The 15,528-nt window shown below is 44.3% G+C and overlaps 1 non-coding gene across 1 annotated transcript; it reads right to left on the minus strand.

Moving 5' to 3' along the window:
• Positions 1 to 2,865: 2,865 nt before the first annotated feature.
• Trnai-uau lies at positions 2,866 to 2,939 on the minus strand. The gene has a single exon. It is a non-coding gene; the product is annotated as a tRNA-Ile (tRNA).
• Between the last annotated feature and the right edge of the window lie 12,589 nt (positions 2,940 to 15,528).

Here is a 15,528-nt window from a genome sequence, read left to right on the forward strand (position 1 = left end):
TAGACCGCTCGGCATTCTATGTAAACCCAGCTCATATCATTATGTAACAACCAACAGCTTACGCAGAGCCTTGTTGACAATTAGGGTTCATTGCTTCCTGTGGTCTCCGCCAGAATCGAACTCTACTGTCAGCTCTTATCAGTCGAAATTTGGCCTTATGTGACCATGCCACGGTTTTCTATTCGTTTAGGATCCAACCAATATGATCACTAGCCTAGGAGCGGCGCTGCAGGCGATGTCGTGCTGTTAGCAAACGTACTTGGGTCGGTCGTCTGCTACCTTACCCAGTTAACGCCAAATTTCGCAACATTGTTCTAACGGATACGTTCGTCGTACGCCCCATATTGATTTCTGCGGTTATTTCACGCAGTTCTGCTTGTCTTTTAGCGCTGACAATCTACGTAAACGCCGCTGCTCTCGGTCGTTAAGCGAAGGCCGTCGACCACTGCGTTGTCTGTGGCGAGTGGTAATGCCTGAAGTTTGGCAATCTCAGCACACTCTTGACATTATGAATCTCAGAATATTGAATTCCCTAACGATTTCCGAAATGAAACGTCCCATGGGTCTAGCTCCAACTACTATTCTGCGTTCAAAGTCTGTTAATTCCGCCATGCGGCCATAATTACGTCGGAAATGTTTTTACTTGAATCACCTGAGTACAAACGACAGCTTCGCCAGTGCACTGCCCTTTTATACCTTATGTACGCATTACTACTGCCCTTTGCATACGTGTGTGTTGATACCTATGACTTCTGTCACCTCAACATAAAGTAGCGTGTTTTAAGACCTTGGACACATACGGAGTTTGGGAAACGGGTGATCTGTGGTGGGAAACGAAGCCATTTATGGGTAATGGGGTAAAGGGCATGTATCGGAGGAAAGTCAGACGTTACTGTTGTTCTACGAGAATGGTACATTAGCTCTCTTTCGAAGTTAGAGTTGTGATTTATTTGTGTAACATCGCCAGGAAGATCTTCCCGGAGTCGGGTTCTTAGTGTCGAAAACAATTTACAACACGCGGATATGTAATGACGATATATTTTTCTCTGATGGGGATAGCGTCAACGGTAGGCGAAACTGTACAGATTGGTTACATGGTAAAATAAACAGAATTTATGCAGATCTCTGCTGTTGTCTGCACAGCACATTTGTATTTCAATATATTTGTCCGTCTTGATCGGTATTTTTATTTTTTAAAAATAAACACCGAAAGCGTTTCGGCTACTGGCATCATCAGAATCGGTCAGATTATCAGAACAAATGCGGAATTATATTTCTACCAGAAATGCATTAATATAGTGTAGAGAACAAAAGGAAGACACACCACATTTACGACCTGGATACAGTGTATCTCGCCAATTAAGCGGTAGACTTGCACCATGACTAGTGCTGTTTAGTGAGGCAGTCTACTGACCCTTAGATAGGGGTTAAATGCAAATAGACTTGTCAATTAAAATTCAAATTACGAATAAAAACCAAGCATGCAGTCATTTAAAAATAATCTATAAACATTGTAATTTTATGTTTCAATTGTGTTTGATATTTTACTTTTCTCCCACACTTCCTCCACACTCGTTTCAGAGAAGAACCCTGCTATCTTGCACTTCAAATTCATCAACATCTTTATCAGTACAGCTATAAACAGTGTGTCAATAATTAAAGTTCCACTTTCAAAACGCACTAGAAAGAGAACCACTCCTCAGAATGACGTCAAATTTGAACAGGATATCATTGACGGGGGAAGGGGGGGGGGGGACGTCATGAAACAACAAAACTCAACGAAAATTTTACCAACAGGTGGCATTGAAGCGTCTTAACGTAAATGGGGTCGGAATGACAGATGAATCGCAGTACGCCGGCTGTGGTTTTGAGTTGCGCAAGTTCGACAGTCTATAGCTGTCGCACTGTTATTCAGGTAAGTCCAGGCAAGGCCGTAATCGGATGGGAGACTCAATTTTACATTGTCCTAAGGCCAAAAACCTCATAAAAATCAAAATTATATCGGTTTTTAATTTTCCTCGAGCCAAAAAAACACATAAAAAGTAAAATGACATCGGTTCTTAGTTGTTCTGAGGCCAAAAACCGCGTAAAAAGCAGAATGAGATCGGTTTCTAACTGCTGCGAGACTGGCCCAAGACATGTTCAACATGCTGTCCACCGTTTTCTGTCATTAGTTGAAATAGAGAAACAGCAAGTTCTACAGCAGATCGGAGTGTCTTGGGGGTCACGTTCATTAACGATGAGCATTGCGTGCCTTAAATTCAGCTACGTTCGTAACTGGAGCACTGAAGCCAAAAATCTCACGAAATAAGATCATGTGGTATGGACGACCAGGCATTAGGGAAATGTCGGTTGATAATTAGAGCATTTCCGAAATGGCTCGGCACCAGCCACTTCACTGACTGTGCAACGTGCGGAGGAACGGCATCTTGCGTAAAAATGATCCTACCAACACGTCCACGAAGTTGAAGGGTTGAAATGAAGTTGGTACATACAAGAGTCTCACAGTGTTTACCAGTACAGGTAAGACGACCCGCAGGACTCATCTCCTCCAAAAAATACTGCCGTAAGACAAACGTTGCCGTGTACCCGCGCCGCAAAGACACCTTTACAGAATGAAGTGGTACCTGTTGCCCATATTCCGCAAATCTGCGAACTGACATATCCTTGGAAATGGAAATGGGCCTCACCTGTCCGGAAGATTATCTATGGCCACTCACTGTCCATTTAAGTGCGAGCAAGTAATGCCAGAGCGAACGTTTGTCATGGTGCCAGAACATGAGTGAGTTTGAAATTATAATCAAATCAATACCATTAGCTGCTGACGGGCGTTGATATACAACAACGGGGACAGTTGAAAATGTGTGCCCCGACCGGGACTCGAACCCGGGGTCTCCTGCTTATATGGCAGACGCTCTATCCATCTGAGCCACCGAGGTCACAAAGGATAGTGCGACTGCAGGGATTAACGCCGGCACGCTCCCCTTGAGACCCACATTCTCAACTTACAGTCCACACACTACATTCTTAGTGCCCCTGCTATTATACCCATTAATCGCGGCAGACAATCCACCGAGTCCCATTAGAGTTCAGGCAATTCGTGTGCATCCGCACTGAGTGAGTTTGTATGGATAGCAATGCATGATGTTTCGTGGGATTTTTGCACCGTGCTCGGAGGCATGTCCAACGTTCGGGCAACTCCTCGTGCACTACATGTTTGCATACCACCACTCGACCCCTCTTCCAACTGGCAACATCTTCGACAGACGTTGGATCAACTGCCTCCCTCCCTCTGCCACAATGCTCTTCAAAACAACCCGTCTCTTCGAGTTTTGTAATTATTTTCCCCACATCCTTAGCAGACATGAGACCAGTGCCGTTTTTCATAAGATTGCGAAGCCGGAACTTCTCGAGGGCTACTGGCGCACAGTGCTCTCCGACGTAAACTGAGGAAAAGTTTTGTGCAGGGCCTCTGCTGGTGTGCATGTTCTGCCGCTTACAGCGCCATCTATTGGCCAAATTTTCACAAAAATTTGTTTTTGTCCCATGACGTTTCCTCTTGGGTCTATAACATGCTGTTAAGATTTGACGTCATTCTGAGCAGTGGTTCTCCTTTTACAGCGTTTTGAAGCTGGAACTTTAATTACGGAGACCCTGTATATTGCCATCAGCCTCTTGACTGGTTTATTGAGGCCCGCCACGACATCCTCTCCCGTGTCAACCTCTTCATCTCAGAGTAGCGCTTAATACGATTATTTGTTTGATATACTGCGGTCTCTGCCTTGGCCTACAGTTTTTACCCTCGACAGATCCCTCTAGTAGCTTGTAAATTTGTCTCTGATCTTCTGTTACCCTGTAGCTTCTTGTACTCAGTGTTTTCCACATACTCCTTTCCTCACCGTTCCTCTGGGGGAACATCCTTATTTCTTATCTTATCAGTTCACTTAAGTGTAGACCTCCTTCCGTAACCCCACATCTGGCCGCTCTCTTCAATGCAGAGCTGTACTACAGAGGTATATTGTCAGATTAAGAACTATGTTTGGTGAAGAATCTCCTCTATGCATGTTCTAGTCCGCTTCTTGCGGTATTGGCTGCCATTCGGTTAAAATACGCGCTCCGCCGGTCACGCCGCCGCTTTTCTTACAACCACCACCGTGGCATGAGGGCGCTGCCACGAATGATTACGTCGCTGCCAACGATATTGAACATCCCCTCTCTGGAGCTCCAGCGGCGAGTCTACTAAACTTCAAACATCGGTGCACAGAGCCCATTTTCTGTTTTTTCATAACATTTACAGACATCTATAGCGGTCTGAGCTCGTCATCTACGGAATAATTGTATTGATGGCTGACTGAATTGTAAACCTTTGGGTCTGCATATATTTCAACATTCAAATCTACTGTTAGCAACTGACGCTGCAACTAAAGCAAGCAGACTCATGTATTACTTTTACTATTTGATACTGGACGTAGAATAAATTAATATCTGAATTCTCGAGCCGCATCTGTTCTTCGTTCCTGAATTCACTACAGTGTCACAAAACGTATAGAGGGGGTTACAAAACTTCTGTGTAGGGGTTGAGGTATGGCGAGCAGGACGAACGGCATAGGTATGTCGCACACAGACGCTGCCTGAGACGTGAACTTTTCTCAGAAAGACCTTGCAGGATAATTTTGCTATAATCAACAAATGACATTTGACCCATCTGCGCATCAGAGCGCGTTAACGTGCTATTTTCGGGATTCTGGGAGGCGAGTCAACCCCGGAATGAATCCACCTGACAGATCAACGAAGATGGCTGGTGAGCCAGGCAACTTAGATGTGGCTTTTAGGAGGTTTCCCACGCCCAAATAGATAATTACCTGATTGGTACACACGTCCCGGCCCAGATACACGGTACGCAAAATTTGCACGTTCTCACACTTGAACATGAGGTTTACTCTACATATAGACAGACTAGATATACAGATACCATCCATGGGCGAGTGGTGAGGCCAGGGAGGGCATCGGGCCACCAACCGTCACAAACATTGCCAAAACTCATGTAACAATGCCGACACCACCGAGATAAGGGAAGAAAGGGCAAAGAAGAGGAAGAAGAAGAACAGCGAACAAATGGGAGTATGAATATTGGTACAAGTTTGTTTGTAATGTCCAAATGTTTGGACTTATTATATTTTAGCAGGCCGTCTACAGGGCTTATTTATTTGTAGCTGCATGTTCACTCCTGCTTAGGTGTTTACATAATGTAACATGTAGACGCTTCGCCGTGGAAAAACGTTTGCTGATGTGCCTAGCATCTCCGGTGTGAAAATATTTATGTTTTTAGATCGTCGCCAAGAGTAAACTAAAAGCAATGCAGAGTTTCTTTTAGAAACGCATCTACTTGCAGTGCCCTTAACTCGGGGGCACGCAGCCTACAAGATCGAGTGTTCGCGCAACGATTACGCGCGGCAGGTTGCCTACCCGAGATATTTGAGGGGCACCGCCGGAGGCGACGCGCCAGCGCGAAGCAGCGCCTCGGACCCTGCAGAGACTTAACGTGGCTGGTGAGTTCATCCGACACCCACGCTCGCCAATTGACTCCTGACTTGGCTTATGCATTTCACTTTTGTTGTTGTCTTCACTCGAGGACTAGTTGGATGCAACGCTCCTTGTTAAAATGTACTGTTCAAGTTTATTCACCTTGTAAGTAGGCTGTTTAGGTTTTTTTATTGGTAACGCCACCTCTGTATGAAAATCACTGGCTGTGCTGTGTGCAGTCTGTGGCTGCTTTGCATTGTTGTAATACTCGCCATTGTAGTGTTAGGCAGCTGGCTGTGAACAGCGCATAGCGTTGCGCAGTTGGAGGTGAGCCGCCAGCGGTGGTGGATGTGGGGAGAGAGATGGCGGAGTTTTTAAATTTGTCATGAACTGCTATATTTATATATGATGATATCAAGGTAAATACATTGTTTGTTCTCTATTAATATCTTTCATTTGCTAACTATCCCTATCAGTAGTTAGTGCCTTCCATAGTTTGAATCTTTTATTTAGCTGGCAGTAGTGGCGCTGGCTGTATTGCAGTAGCTTGAGCAGCGAAGATTTTTGTGAGGTAAGTGATTTGTGAAAGGTATGGTTTAATGTTAGTCAGGGCCATTCTTTTGTAGGGAATTTTGAAAGTCAGATTGCGTTGCGCTAACAAAATATTGTGTGTCAGAATAAGCAAAGTCGTGTATAATTGTTCAAAGGGGAAGTTTCAACCTCTGCGTTAGTACTGCAACCTACTTTCATTTGAAACTGTATGATCTTTTTGTCAAGATCCGCCATATACATCTTTTCTCCCCCACTAGATTTAGTTCCTCCTCGTTATACGGTGTACCCATCTGCATCATTCCTCTGTAATACCACATTTCCAAACCTTTACTTCATCCTTGTATGTACTGTGTATTGTCCACATTACGCTTCTATATAAGGCTACACTCTACATAGTTTTAGAAAGAAATGACTTCTTAGATTTAGATTTAAATTCAGTATTGTAATACTTCTCATTTTGAGAAGTCTTACTATCATCAGCTTGTATTTTCTAATTCTCTTTACTTCTTCCGTCGGTAGTTTTTTTACAGCCCAAATAAAAATCTCTTACTGTGTAATTTCCTAATCTGATTCCCAGAGCACATCATGATTTAAGCCAGCTAACCTCCATTATTCTTGCTCTACATTCCCGTTCAACTAACAAAGTTAGAATCTCATCTAAACACTGTAAAGATTTAATTTTTTTCTCCCTGATCTTTATTCACCGTTCCAAAATTCTTAGTGGACGCCTTTACCACTAGCTCAGTGTACACGCTGTATAAGTATGGGGATAGGCTTCAAGCCAGTCTCACTCCTTTCTCAATTACTGCCTTCAGTTCGACTTTTACAACTCCAGCTTGGCATCTGTGCAAGTTGTAAATATCTTTCTTTATTCCTGTGTTTTATCCCCGTCACCTTCATAACTTCAAACAGCGACTCTCAATCGTGAAAATGGCGATACTTCCGTTTCTGTATAATCTTTGCCGTCTAGTAAAAGCTAAAGGGTATATGAGTATACACTTGTTTGATAAAATCTCTGATACTTTACGGGATTTCAGTCTCCTTTCGTCCTCAAGTTTTTCTAGGTCAAGAATTTCCTTATGATCCTCCAACATTGCCTAGTGTATCGGAATTGGTTAGAACAGCACAGCCAGGGTATAGTCTTGCGTTATGTTGTTGAAAGATAACAACAGAAAATGTCGGTGATATGGTACAGCCGCCAGCTTCGACACGTAAGAAACCCAATGGATGGATGCTGACGGGATACCAATTCGATTCTACACAGAGTACGCGAAAGAACTTGCCCCCCTTCTAACAGCCGTGTACCGCAAGTCTCTAGAGGAACGGAAGGTACCAAATGATTGGAAAAGAGCACAGGTAGTTCCAGTCTTCAAGAAGGGTAGTCGAGTAGATGCGCAAAACTATCATGTCATTTCTGGAAACCCAGAATCTACTCTGTAGGAATCTGCATGGATTCCGGAAACAGCGATCGTGTGAGACCCAACTCGCTTTATTTGTTCATGAGACCCAGAAAATATTAGACACAGGCTCCAAGGTAGATGATATTTTCCTTGACTTCAGGAAGGCATTCGATACAGGTCCGCACTGTCACCTGATAAACAAAGTAAGAGCCTGCGGAATATAAAACCAGCTGTGTCGCTGGATTGAAGAGTTTTTAGCAAACAGAACACAGCATGTTATTCTCAATGGAGAGACGTGTACAGACGTTAAAGTAACCTCTGGCGTGCCACAGGGGAGTGATATGGGACCATTGCTTTTCACAATATATATAAATGACCTAGTAGACAGTGTCGGATGTTCCACGCGGCTTTTCGCGGATGATACTGTAGTATACAGAGTCGTTGCAGCATTAGAAAATTGCAGCGAAATGCAGGAAGATCTGCAGCGGATAGGCACTTGGTGCAGGGAGTGGCAACTGACCCTTAACATAGAAAAATGTAATGTATTGCGAATACATAGAAAGAAGGATCCTTTATTGTGTGATTATATGATAGCGGAACAAACACTGGTAGCAGTTACTTCTGTAAAATATCTGGGAGTATGCGTACGGAACGATTTGAAGTGGAATGATCATATAAAATTAATTGTTGGTAAGGCGGGTGCCAGGTTGAGATTCATTGGGAGAGTCCTTAGAAAATGTAGTCCATCAACAAAGGAGGTGGCTTACAAAACACTCGTTCGACCTATACTTGAGTATTGCTCATTAGTGTGGGATCCGTACCAGGTCGGGTTGACAGAGGAGATAGAGAAGATCCCAAGAAGAGCGGCGCGTTTCGTCACAGGGTTATTTGGTAAGCGTGATAGCGTTACGGAGATGTTTAGCAAACTCAAGTGGCAGACTCTGCAAGAGAGGCGCTCTGCATCGCGGTGTAGCTTGCTGTCCAGGTTTCTAGAGGGTGCGTTTCTGGATGAGGTATCGAATATATTGCTTCCCCCTACTTATACCTCCCGAGGAGATCACGAATGTAAAATTAGAGAGATTCGAGCGCGGACGAAGACTTTCCGGCAGCGTTCTTCCCGCGAGCCATACGCGACCCGTACAGGAAACGTAGGTAATGACAGTGGGACGTAAAGTGCCCTCCGCCACACAACGTTCGGTGGCTTGCGGAGTATAAATGTAGATGTAGAATTACTGGCTACGAAATTACCGGCTATGCGAGATCGCATCGTGCATCGAAATCACCCCATACCAACATCCAAGGTGCTGTGCCCAAGTAACAATTGCAGTCTGGCAGCGTTCATGCCCCACAAGACTTTCAAGTACGGATACGTCCAGGATGGTGCCGTATGCGGGACCAGCAATCGTGTGAAAAGATGAAACAGTGTGTCTGTTGGGTGCACCACTGTCGACGCATTTCCCTAGGCTGCCGCACTAGGAAAAGCTTCGAGCAGCCGCCGTGGTGCTCAAGAAGTCGTCCCACTGACCGTGTGGATACTTACCTTGCTGCAAACAAGTCTCTTTCCTGACTCAAGATACGTTACGTGTCTGTACAGTCCGGTGCGGTTGAGCAAATAGTAAGTCTGTCCTCTAAGGAGGTAATTGTGTGGGATCGTTGGGATCAAGCTTGAGGCTGAGTGCGATTGTCGTAGGGTCCCAACCAGCGTGGGCAGCAATATTGCGGAACGGTAAAGAGCAGTCTCGATAGACCACTAAATGCTACCGCTGACGAATTCAAACACATGCTGGTAGCCGATTCTGCTTCTTTCGCGAGACTTAACATGATCTTCTCACAAATATTCAACATTCAAATGAGATTTCTGAATGGGAAACACGCTGTGTAATCTTTCGTTATACAGAATATACACCGATCAGCCAGAACACCATCACTACCTACCTAATAGCTGGTATGGTCACCTTTGGCACGGATAACAGTGGCGACACGTCATGGCAGGATTGCAATGAAGCCTTGGTAGTTCTCTGGAGGGAGCTGACACCACATTCGCACGCACAAGTCACCTCGCTCCCATAAATTCCTGGGAGGGTGGCGATGAGATCCGACGCCACATCTAAGATGTGTTCGATTGGGTTCATATCTGAGGGCTGAGGAGCCAGCACACCAACGGAAACTAAGCACTGTATTCCTCGACTCACTCCTGGCCTTGTGACATGGCGCATCATCTCGTGGAAAAATGCCACTGCCGTCGGGAAACATGATGGTCACGAAGGGGCGAACGTGGTCTGCAACCAGTGTACGATACTCCTTGGCCATCATGGTGCCTTGCTCGAGCTCCACTGGACCTATGGATGCCCACGTGTATGATTCCCAAAGCATGATGGAGCTGCCGTCAGCTTTTCTCCATCCCTCAGTACAGCTGTCAAGGAACTGTTTCCCTCGAAGACGACGAATAAGCGCCCTCCCATCGGCATGATGAAGATATCGGAACTCATCAGACCATGCCATGCTCTGCCACTGCGCCAACGTACAGTGGCGAGGGTCATGTGCCCACTTCAGTCGTACTTGCCAATTTCGTGGTGTTAAGGGGCTCCGGAACGCCCTATACTTGCAATGTTAAAATAACGCTTATAAATTACATCTTTCCTCACAAAGTATTTGAGGTAGGAAGTTGAACTTTTTACAGATTATTTATTGGAATATGGGCTACAACTTAACACAGGGATTTTACAAAATTTTAGTTCAGTTATTAAAGATGATTTTTTTTCAATTGTAATAAAAATTCACAACATTTTTTTTTGCAATTTTTTATTTATATATTCAAAAATATACAGTCTTTTGGAAAAAGGCTGTGTTAAATTATGCAGAAGGTACTGTGTAACATTTACTGAAAGTTGGAAACAAATATGTTTGGAAGATCCTTAGAAAACATGTAATTAGTATGAGAAAATAAAAGTTTTGGGAATCGAGCGACAAAGATTGGATTAACTTTTTAGTGCATTCCAGGTCCATAGGATGGATTATCTTCATCCTCTGCAAACTCCTCCTCCAGCTTCCTCTTGTTCCTCCTCCTGTTTACTCTTGCTTGTATTTCTAGACTCTTTACAGCCCTGTCTGCAGCCCGAAGGCGTTCCTTATCTAAAGCAAGCATCGCTCGTTGTTGTGTTCGTAGATTTTGCTACCATTTTCTTCAGTTGCAGTTACTGCAACACTGTTCCAAAAGGTGGTCATGTGTGAACACTTATCACATTTCAGTTGTATTTCACTAGCAAGTCCTACGTGCTTTATTATGCAGAGTTCCAGACCAACTTCACTGCAATGAATACGTCTTACACAGTTTGAAAAAATTCCTTTGAGAACCGACATATCAAATATTTCATTCACATCCGATTCGCCCGTAAAACATTCATAGTTTTCACTCATTGAACCAAGCTTCTTCTGTGAAGTATTTTCTTTCCCACTTTGACTGCTATGGGCAGGTGTACTTGAGAGGTTAGGTTCACTCACTTGGTTATCGTCTTTATTGTTTACAGTAACAACACATACCTTTGGCTTTCCAACATTTCTCCTTTTCTTAAAAGCCTTCAGAGGATTTCTAATAACTTTACTTTTACTCATTATTATACTTCAACAAAACAGAGACTCAAGAAACAGAATTAATTACGAATATTTTCGAGATAACGACAGAGTAAATAAACATGAAACAATCGACAATCACACTAGCGATATATATTGAACCATCACAGGTTAGCCACAACACATACTTTATCTCACATCACTAAAATGTACCTGATGAACACGGACGTTAATAATAACACCATTTGACAGCAGTTTAACAGAGCCACAGTGGGTCACGCCCATGTAGAACACATTTAAAAAAAAATTTAAAAATAGTTGTAGTCTTCGGAATTGAATAAATTATATATCTATTAAAAGGTAATAGTCTGCAGATTCAGAAAACGCAAAAAAGTAAAAATTGAACTTTTCATGATTTTCAGCCTTTCCGGAGCCCCTTAACATTGGCACATCATTGCATCGTCGGCTGTGGAGGCCCATTGTGAGTAGTGTTCGATGCACTGTGTGTTCAGAAACACTTGTACTCTGCCCACCATTAAAGTCTGACGTTAGTTCCGCCGCAGTTCGCCGCCTGTGCTGTTTTACTAGTCTGCCCAGCCTACTACGTCCGACATCTGTAATGAGGTGTGTCCGCCCAATCCCACGACGTCTGAACGTGGTTTCACCTTGGTTTCGCCACGTTTTGAAGACACTCACCATAGCTCTCCTCGAGCTCTCGACAAGTCGCGAAGTTTCCGAAATGCTCGTGCCGAGTTTGCGGGCCATCGCAATCTGCCCTCAGCCAAACTCAGATAGATCACGTGCTTTTCCCGTTCTACTCACGGACAGCACTCTCACCCATATTACATGAACCACTCTACTGAGTAGAGTCATTCCTCGCCAGGTGATGCTGCTATCGCCTGGATGGGCTTACACCGATACGAGGTCGATGGTCGTAATGTTCTGCCTGACCGGTGTATATGGCGTTACTTCTGTTGCGCAGAAATGCTTATCACTTGTATACCAGCGGGAAAATGCTCGTATTGCAGAATAACAAAGGCTAATATGCTCATGTTTTAAAAGATTCTGACTAAAAAGCGGGGTACCACTTGCCTCGTTCTACTTTCCTCAGCACCTTTAAAAATTTTCCCAAAAGTTTTGGCATGTGAACATATTCGCGGTGTATTTAACATGCAATTCAGATCACAGTCCCATAAGCTTCCAAACTGTAACTCGCTCACACCTACCAGTCTGCTGCTATAAGTTGCTCATATCTATCCACTCCGATTTGTTCATTCTCTACCACTTACTTGCCCAAATCTGCGTCTGTCTGTCAATGTCATCTGTTTCTCAGCCACAGTCTCTTTCGTTCCCTTCTATTACTATTATCCGCCTTCTCTGCCACTGTCTCCCTCTTAGTGTTATTATCTCATTCATTACTAGACACTGCTGCTGTCTCTTCTCGCTATCTGTCTCTTTCTCGTTGTCAATGTCATAGATTCTGCCTCTCATTGTCACGCTCACTTATCCACTTCTATTTTCTCCTTCTCTTTATTTCTCTCCCACTGGCGCTGTTTCCTTTTTCTAGCACTGTTCTGTCACTGTCAACTACGTTACACTGCCACTGTGTCCCCTCTCTCACACACACTGCCACTGTCTCTTCGCTCTTTCTATATCACCACTGCTTACTACTTCCCAGTGTTTATTACTTTTCGTTGCTTTCCCACCACAACTAACTCCTTCTGTCAAAGCACAAAAAAGCGCCAATCTGTTGACAAGCTAGAAATCTTGGGAAAATTTTAAAAGATGATCAATAAGGCAGAATGTGACAGATTTCCAGTCAGGGTCTTTTAATAAACAGAAGCATTTATGCCATTCTGGGGCTCCGGAAGGAGCATTTTTCCTCTGGTGTCCTTTTCCCTGCTGCAGCATAGAATGTCACTCATATGAAGAGAACTTTATGGGTCAGTATAATTTTGAGGTCCAGACTCAATTTTATACACTACTGGCCATTAAAATTGCTTCACCAAGAAGAAATGCAGATGATAAACGGGTATTCATTGGCCAAATATATTATACTAGAACTGACATGTGATTACATTTTCACGCAATTTGGGTTCATAGATACTGTGAAATCAGTACCACCTCTGGCCGTAATAACGGCCTTGATACGCCTGGGCATTGAGTCAAACAGAGCTTGGATGGCGTGTACAGGTACAGCTGCCCATGCAGCTTCAGCACGATACCACAGTTCATCAAAGTAGTGACTGGCGTATTGTGAAGAGCCAGTTGCTCGGCCACCATTGACCAGACGTTTTCAGTTGGTGGGAGATCTGGAGAATGTCATGGCCAGGGCAGCAGTCGAACATTTGCTGTATCCAGAAAGGCCCGTACAGGACCAGCAACATGCGGTCGCGCACTATGCTGCTGAAATGTAGGGTTTCACAGGGATCGAATGAAGGGTAGAGACACGGGTCGTATCACATCTGAAATGTAACGTCCACTGTTCAAAAGGCCGTCAATGCGAACAAGAGGTGACCGAGACGTGTAACCAATGGCACCCCATACCATCACGCCGGGTGATATGCCAGTATGGCGATGACGAATACACGATTCCAACGTGCGTTCACCGCGATGTCACCAAACACGGATGCGACCATCATGATGCTGTAAACAGAACCTGCATTCATCCGAAAAAATGACGTTTTGCCTTTCGTGCACCCAGGTTTGTCGTTGAGTACACCATCGCAGGCGCTTCTGTACGTGATGCAGCGACAAGTGTAACCGCAGCCATTGTCTCCGAGCTGATAGTCCATGCTGCTGCAAACGCCGTGGAACTGTTCGTGCAGATAGTTGTTGTCTTCCAAACGTCCTCACCTGTAGACTCAGGGATCGAGACGTGACAGCATGATCCGTTTCAGCCATGCGGATAAGATGCCTGTCATCTCGACTGTTAGTGATACGAGGCCGTTGGGATCCAGCACGGCGTTCCGTATTACCCTCCTGAACCCACCGATTCCATATTCTGCTAACAGTCATTGGATATCGACCAATGCGAGCAGCAATTTCGCGATACGATAAACTGCAATTGCGATAGGCTACAATCCGACCTTTATCAAAGTCGGAAACGTGATGGTACGCATTTCTCCTCCTTACACGAGGCATCACAACAACGTTTCAGCAGGCAACGCCGGTCAACTACTGTTTGTGTATGAGAAATCAGTTCGAAACTTTCCTCATGTCAGCACGTTTTAGGTGGTGCCACCGGCGCCAACCTTGTGTGAATTCTCTGAAAAGCTAATCATTTGCATGTCACAGCATCTTCTTCCTGTTGGTTAAATTTCACGTCTGTAGCACGTCATCTTCGTGGTGTAGCAATTTTAATGGCCAGTAGTGTATGCAAAAAAACTTTAGATGTGCCTCAATACAACAATAACAGCGGGTTCCAAAAACCCTTGTGATGCTAACGGAGACTATTTAGAGCGTATTTCTGCATTCTACGTCACTTTATCAACGACGTTTCCGATTCACATCCGATTTTACGTACACAAGTCGGGTAATTTTGAACCTTCGTATCTCGGAAGCGGATTATTTATTCATTAAAATATTACTCCTAAATCTTTATAGAAATGTAAGAAGCGGCTCCATAAACTATTAAATACTACTGATTATTTTTGTTAAAGATTTCTGAGGCTCAGTTCCAGTTCCGTATCTTCTACTAATCTTTTCATCTCGATAGCCTTCTGTGGTGTCACCGCCAGACACCACACTTGCTAGGTGGTAGCCTTTAAATCGGCCGAGGTCCGTTAGTATACGTCGGACCCGCGTGTCGCTACTATCAGTGATTTCAGACCGAGCGCCGCCACACGGCAGCTCTAGTCAAGACTCCCTAGCACTGGCCCCAGTTGTACAGCCGACTTTGCTAGCAATGGTTCACTGTCTACGTACGCCCTCATTTACAGAGACGACAGTTTAGCATAGCCTTCAGCTACGTCATTTGCTACGACCTAGTAAGGCGCCATATTCTTCAAGAACGTATTCTGAACAGATAATATTGTGACTCATGTAACGTCTAGAGCGACATTCATCATTAATGGATTAAAGTTAAGTATCAAACTAATTATGTTCGCTTTCTGAATTCTAATTCCTTGTCATATTCAAGACCTCACGTCAGCATAGTCCTTCCCTCCTCACGCCAGCCTACGTGCGCTTAAAACGCGTGCATTTCGGCCTCCTGTAGTAACACGGTGTTGGCTCTTCTGCCAACACTACACCTTCATCGTGTATAAAGCATTTCGCTTCTTCTAACCTTTTTTGTTTGCCCTCTACTGCCCCTTCCACCGCCAAGTTATGCATCCTTGATGACATACCGGATGTCACGCTAACGGATCTCTTTTTCTAGAAAGGGTTTGCCATAGACGTCTTTCTCATGTGTTTTTTATACAAATTCTCTGTTTCGCATTTAATGTGTGCACTTAATGCCTAACATTCTTTGGTATCACAA

The sequence above is a fragment of the Schistocerca americana genome, chromosome 2, assembly GCF_021461395.2.
Source record: "Schistocerca americana isolate TAMUIC-IGC-003095 chromosome 2, iqSchAmer2.1, whole genome shotgun sequence".
NCBI classification, from domain to species: Eukaryota; Metazoa; Arthropoda; class Insecta; order Orthoptera; family Acrididae; genus Schistocerca; species Schistocerca americana.